Here is a 7,293-nt window from a genome sequence, read left to right on the forward strand (position 1 = left end):
TTCACACACTCAATTCTCAATAAAAGCTTTAAAAAAATCAAAACATTTCTGCCTTGAGGATTTCATAGTTTACTGATGCCTTAATAGAGTTAGTTATATAGACAGTTATATAAATTGTGTTCTGGTTTCAGGGAAGATAAAGTTTCTATCTCTGTCTTTGAGCATCAGAAAGCTTCACAGAAGAGATGTCATTTGAGCAAACAAAGAAAGGTGAGATTGAGTTTTCCATGTAGATCAGGAAGTGATGGACATTTTATGTACAAGGAGTTATTTGTGCAAAGGTACGGAATTAGAACATATAATGTGCTCATCAGAGTGTAGCATAGTTCTTTATATTGGAATAAATTTATATGGGAATAAATTCAGATTTTGGAATCATAGTGAATTGGTCACCGTCACTTACTGTCTGTGTAATTTGGTCAATTTCAATGTTTTTTCTTGACCCTTTGTTTACTCAGTTATAAATCTTAATAATAATTTCTTTCAAGATTGCTATGAAAATCAGTAATGAGTACTTCAGAGTAGCTATATAGTACATGATAGTTTGCTGATATTGGTGTGGTGCTGTGGCTTAATGTGCTGGACTGCAAAGTTGGTTTGATCTGTACTTTGGTGCAGTTCGAGTTCATCAGCTGCTCCTTGGATACACTATACAGGGTCGTTATGTATCAGAATGGCACTTAACACTAAAAACATCTATAGAGAATGAGAGCTAAGCCTGAAGGAGTCTGATCTTTATTTCACTAAGGAGAATTTAAACCAGAGGTGGTATGATTAATTCTTTATTGTATCTGTAACAAGTGCAAAGGAAAAATAAGAAGAGGAGGGAAAGAGGAATGAGGAGAGGAGAAAAGAAAGGGAGAGAAAGACGCCATATATACATAGTGCAGAAGGAGTGTTAAAGAGAGAAACGAAATAAAGAGAAAATAAGAGAGAAGAAAAAAAAGTTTATCATGTGCAAGTCATTATGCAAAGTGCCTTAATGTAGTGAATTACTAGTTATTCCTCACAATTCCATGAAATATGTATTATCCCCATCTAAGGAAGTAGATTCTTGGGCATAATAATTTGCCCAAGTTTTCCCAGCTGGTAAGTAAGTTAGAGGAAGGAGTATAGGAATCATGTGGGAAGTTGGGAGTAAGAACAAGGCTCACCTGATGCTTAAACACTAGGCAGGAAAATATGATGGTTTATTTATTAACATTAAGGCCCTCACTAGAGCAGTTAGTTAAGAATGTTGAGAAGGTGATGGAATTGGAGAAGTATAGAGAGATCAAAAGCACTTGAGTTGAAGAGGTGCTACTTAAAAATAAACTTTTTTTCTTTAGCTCAAATAGATGGATTCATGGTGATTTGATTCACTAAAGAAAATTAGGAGGAACAAGAAAAGGGTGGCAACTTATGAAGATTAAGTTATCCTTGATGGTTTAAGATGACATATATATCAGTTGGATCAACCGAACTCTTTGTCCCTTGTTACTGTTAAGTGCCATCAAGTTGGTTTCACCTCGTAGTGACCCTGTATAGTGTTTCCAGAAGTGGTTGGTGGATTTGAACTACTGGCCTTGTGGCTCAAAATGACCTTGTGATCCAGTGCATTATCCTGCAACACCAAACCAGAACTCCATTAATGCCATAGAATATGATCTCTGGCCACTGGAATTTTTATTAGGATTGTAGCACAAAATATTTTTCTTCAATTTGCTTAGAATCAAAAGGACTCTTTGTTTAGTGCCATCCAGTTGGTTCCAACTCATAGTGACCCTGTTTAGGGTTTCCAAGGAATTGCTGGTGATTTTGAGCTGCCGATCTCGCAGTTCAAACTGTCCTTGAGGTCCAGTGCTTCTTCTACAGTGCTATACTGGGAGGACTTTGTAATCTCTCTGCATGAGTTTTTTTTTCAAACTTTTTATTGTGAATTAAGTGAAGGTTTACAAACAAGATCATTAGTTTTACATTTAACAAGTCACACACTTTGTTTGATCTTAATGATTGTAATCCCCTCTATGTAACAACAGTTACCCATTTCCTCCCTGTGGTTTGCATTTCCATCCCACGCATATTCCCATTCTTTCTCAGCCTTGTCCTTAGGTAAATGCCACCCTTTGAACTTTGAATGGTTGACCTTTCCCTAGAAAGTTTATCCTCCATATACCTATTTATAGCTAGGCTGAGAATTGGGCCACGGTAGTTTTTAAGAACAGTTTTACTCAACTCTCCCTCTAAAATTAAGAAGCTATACTCAAAGGTCATTTGTATCCTGAAAAAGAAGCCACATAAATTCAGATTCTGGAGGTTAGTAGGATGAGGGAACATATAAGAGTTCAGAAATCACATGATTAAAGGAATTAAAAGAAAAAACAAGTTTCTGTTTGTGCCAAGCTGAAGTTTGATGACTCAGACCTTACTCCAGAGTTTCATATCTAGTGTGTTTCCACTGAAAACCTATATTTGCATTGCCCCCAAGAATCTTATCTATCTCAGAAGCACCTTCAATTCATCATGTACAAAACTGAATGCTCCATAATTTTTGTAAGTTTTTTTCTCTAAAAATGTTCAGTCTCAGTGAGAGACAGAAACATCTAGGCAGTGGAAGCACTAACTATTCATCTTGTTATTCTTCCTAATTTTCTGTTACCTTCCTCACTCACATTCAGTCAGCTATCAAGTATAGCTGTCAAGTTCAGGTGTCAGTTAAGCTTGTTCATGGTCAGCTTTACTAGGTTATTCAGATTAGGTTCAACTCCTTTTACCAATCTCACCTTTAGAATGTTGGTCCTGTGAAGTATCCATGATGAAGCATGAAGTGTACATGATGTGTGTGAGATATGGAATACCTTTGCTGTGGACAGTTTGGCCTTTCTGTCCTGGTTCTGAGAGCAAGACCAGATCTAAGGCCAATGAGTAGGGGCTGACCTAAAGAGTCCAACGCTGGCTAAACCTCAGGAGGTTCTGATTAGGCTCATTCATAGTGAGGCCTGGAAAGACTGTGAAGCAGTCAAACTTTCCATGCTGGAGCAATGGACTATTCTGCCTTTGCAGGGAGAGTGAACCTATCCCTTGGAGACAGAGAAGCTTTGTGCTAAAGAACATCCTGACTCCTCTCAATACTTGTCCCAGGATGGGGATTTCAGCCTCAAGAGTTAGAGATTGGAATATTTTTCTGAAGAGATAAGCACCAGTAGCAGCAGAAATTCCAAACCTAGTAGACAGAGGAGCTAGGAGAAACAAAAGCAAAGCTGGGAGAAACAGAGTCAGAGGCTAGGAAAAAAGCAGAAGGAAGTATGTGCTGTATAGACAAGTAGCAGAACACTCTGAGAGAAGTAGGTCAGAATGGTAATGTGTTTAGGACTGCGATAGCATCGGAAACAGCAGAGCATGTGAATGAGCCCTGGCAACTAGGAGCCCAACCTGGCGTGTAGGGAGAGCCTGCTTTCTGTGCCTGTATGCACCCGGCATTGGGATTGTACTCAAAGCACTTTGGCTTTGAGAGTTGTGACACTAAACTGGGGCTGTCCTGAAGCTACTGGGTAAGATCTGGACCAGCAGCAAACCTGCTGACACCTAAGATGTCTCTGCCCACTGACAATAAGTGTGGACATTGCCTTACTTCATGAAACTCTTAACTAAGAGTGAACACTAATTCATACTTAATATATGTTGTCTACTTCCCCTGTACTAACACTCTGAAGTATCTTGTGTGTTCTAGCTTTGATGGAACAAACATATTTATTGAGGAATTATTATTAGTGAACAGTTAGTGTGTGCAACATAATTATAAATTTGTATTGTTTTAGTAACCTGTAATTGTAACTACAATGGGTGGATAGTGGATACTTACACAGATAATTTTTGTAACTTAATCATAAGATTTTGTTGTTTGAAGATAAATATATCTCCTGTAATTCTATTTGATTCTTTCCATTTGTTTCTCTATGGAAAGAATTTGCGTTGACAGAAGGCTCTTAGATATTGTCCGTAATTCTTATTTAGGCTGTACAAAGTTTCTGATATATTTCCATATAATATGTTAGGAAAAATCAGGCACATTCTTGCATACCTACTCTGTATAGTCTTTTGTTTACAGGTGTAAAGTATTGCCTCATTATATAGGTTGGGCTTTGAGGGAAAGAAGAGCAATGCCTGGGTGCTTAGAGATTTGGAGTGAAAAGTTGCCTGTTTCAAAGAATTTGAATTCCTGAAGTTGATAAAGTAGGAAGAGAATTGGTCCTTGAGTCAATGAAGCATCCCTGGAGTGGCATGGTCTGGATGGTGATAGCTGAGTGTTTCTAAGCAGCATGTTAATTGAGAACTTTAATATCAGGGATCTTTGTAAAGGTCTCATGAAATTGATGGGAGACATGTGGAGCTCACCATCTTCTAATTGTCTCTCAAGCTAAAACACTTCAAAATTTCATCTGATCAATAGTGGAGAACTAAATTTGAAAGTTCATATTGGATTTGTCATTTATGATAATTAGCAGCTAAGAGCCAGTTTTGGGTTGATTGGGGGAAAATAAAGGAGAGTTATCTGCCATTTTGAATGTGGTAGAACAATTCATACTTATTATACACATACACAAAATTCATAGTCATCACTTTGTTGTTGTTGTTAAGTGCCGTCAACTCAGTTCCGACTCATAGCGACCCTGTATAAGGTCTCCTAGGAGTGGCAAGTGAACTACAAGAACTACCGACCTTACAGTTCAAACCGACCTTGCAGTCTAGTTTTCTGCGGTTCAAGCTCACCAGCTGCTCCTCGGAAACCCCATACAGGGTTGCTATGGGTCGGAATCAACTTGACAGTACTTTAAAAACAACAACAACCGTGCCAGCACTAGTAATCACTAGCTCAGATGAAATTGGATGTCTAGAAAATAAATGCCTAATTTTAAATGTTGAAAGGGTGTTTAAAGGTATGAGCTCTTGAGATTCTCATAGCACTAATTTGTTTTACAGCCTGAAGGATAGGGAATTCATGCTTTTTAATGTAGGAAAACAACCCTGGATATTGTCCAGGTACTGTACTGAATTCTTTCCAATTATATTTTATTGTGAACTGCCATATGTGATTAATCTCAATGCAGATCATTGATTTTCTTATGTTATGCTCCAGACTTATGTTATGCTCAAGGCTGGTATGCCCAAATGCAACCTCTTAAGATATGTTTTTCTAGAGGGTGTTCTATAGAATAGAAAGTAAAACAACAGTTTGCTTGCATCTTGGAAATTAGGTTATCTTAGTGTAGTGGTTACGAATCAGGCTGCTAATCTGACCGCCAGCAGTTCGAAACCACCAGCTGTTCCGCAGGAGAAAAATGAGGCTTTCTGCTCCCGTAAAGATTTACAGCCTCAGAAACCCTGTACAGGGTCGCTATGGGTTGGCTCCGACTCGAAGGCACTTAACAACAACAACAACAATGAAAGTAAAAGAAGCCCTCAGTGAAGTCCTGGATAAAGAACTGTACTGCAAGGTCAGTTTTAGTAATATATGATAATTTTTATTGCTTTTTTTGGTTTGTATTTTCAGCATCATACAATCAAAGTTTAAGAATTCTGTTATAATTTCAGAGTTGCTCATTTATAATGAGAAGTACTGAGAACAGGCTGAAAATACAAAACATTTCAAAATTTCCTTTCAGTATAATGTGAACATTTGCCTAATTTTAGGCAGGCTTAGAAAGCAATTAGTCACAGATGGTCTGCCTGTTTTGACTATCTTTTAGCTAATGGTTCATTGATTGAGTTCATTCAGTAAATTTCATTAATCAAATTGTTTAATTGATTGTGTCATGTACATGTTCCTTGGGTGCTATTGCCATGATCATCTTATCTTGGTTTTATAGTAACTACTCAATGAAGAGTTAATTAATACCCTGGAGAGGTAATTTTATCCTGCTGTCCAGGTAGTATTTGAAATAGTTTTACATCTAAACTGTAGGATTCTTCTACAGCAATTCCAGGATAGGAAAGTGATTTAGGAAATTAGAGTTTATAGAGCATGTCTATGGCATAAGTTAATAGGCTCTCACATCTTCTTTAAGCAAGAAACTTTTGTGTTAAATATTTTAAATTTAGTTCTTTTTTAAACTATAAATTATGTGAAAACTATACTATTAAATTACACTTTTAAATATAGAATTTTGGATGCTCAACAAAGAAAAAAATTAGATATAACAGAGCTTGCCACTGTGAAGTATATGATTGCCAAAGTCCTCTATCAAAATAAAATAAAATCTTTATCCCACTCTCATTCTCTCCTCCCCCATGCCCCAAATATTTCTTTACTAATTTATAAAAGGTCTTTCCTCTGAAGAGCCTAAGGCAATGCATTGAACTTTTAAACTGTTCAAATAACTTTCAGGTGATAAGCACTTTTAAATGTCAAAAGTGTGAGGAAAGAGTAAAGAAGGGGCAGAAGGAACTGTGTTCACTGAAATTAAGGACAAATGGAGAAAGCAAAAAATACTCAAATAGCAAATACAGCAGGCTACATTTCTGTTTTCTAGCTAGCTACAAGTGTTGTTGAATGCTATTTTTAAGTAGAACTAGATTATGTAAACAATTATTTAAAGGCATACAAAAAAACACTTTGAATCACTTCTATGAATTGCAAGTTTCTAGGTACTTTTTTTATATCAAATTTCTGTTGTTGTTAGATGCGCTTGGTTTCAACTCATAGTGACCCCATATATAACAGAATGAAAGACTGCCTGGTCCTGCAGCACCTTTAAAATTGTTGTCATGCTTAAGCCCACTGTTGAGCCATTTTATCGGTCCTTCTCTTTGAATGTCTCCCTCTTTTTCTCTGACCCTCTCTTTTAACAATCATAATGTCCATCTCCTAGGAATGGCCCTTTTTGATATCATGTCTAAAATAACGTGAGACCAAGTCTCCTCATACTCCATTCCAAGAAGTAGTCTGGTTGTACTTCTTCCAAGAAAGATGTATTTGTTCTCCTGGCAGTCTATGATATATTCAGTGTTCTTCAGATTCATATCAAATATATCAAATCTAATAAGGTATCATCTCTATACAGTAAACCACCCTGTTTTAAGTGTTTATGTCTATGAGAGGAGTCCTGGTGTGGTGCTGTGGGTTAATATTCCAGACTGCAAAGATGGTGGTTCAAGCTCACCAGCTGCTCCTCAGGGTCTCTATGGATTGGAACTGACTCGACAGAACTTAACAACAACAACAACAACATGTCTATGAGATGTGACAAATATATATACATGTATAACCACTCCATTCAGAATATGGAACAATTTCAATCCCCATCCCCCCCCCCC

The 7,293-nt window shown here is 37.2% G+C and overlaps 1 pseudogene; it reads left to right on the forward strand.

The window, feature by feature from the left end:
* Window positions 1-7,293, forward strand: part of LOC102818443 — a 28,291-nt pseudogene that overhangs the window by 4,200 nt on the left and 16,798 nt on the right.

This window comes from Chrysochloris asiatica, unplaced genomic scaffold, assembly GCF_000296735.1.
Source record: "Chrysochloris asiatica unplaced genomic scaffold, ChrAsi1.0 scaffold00010, whole genome shotgun sequence".
Lineage (NCBI taxonomy): Eukaryota > Metazoa > Chordata > Mammalia > Afrosoricida > Chrysochloridae > Chrysochloris > Chrysochloris asiatica.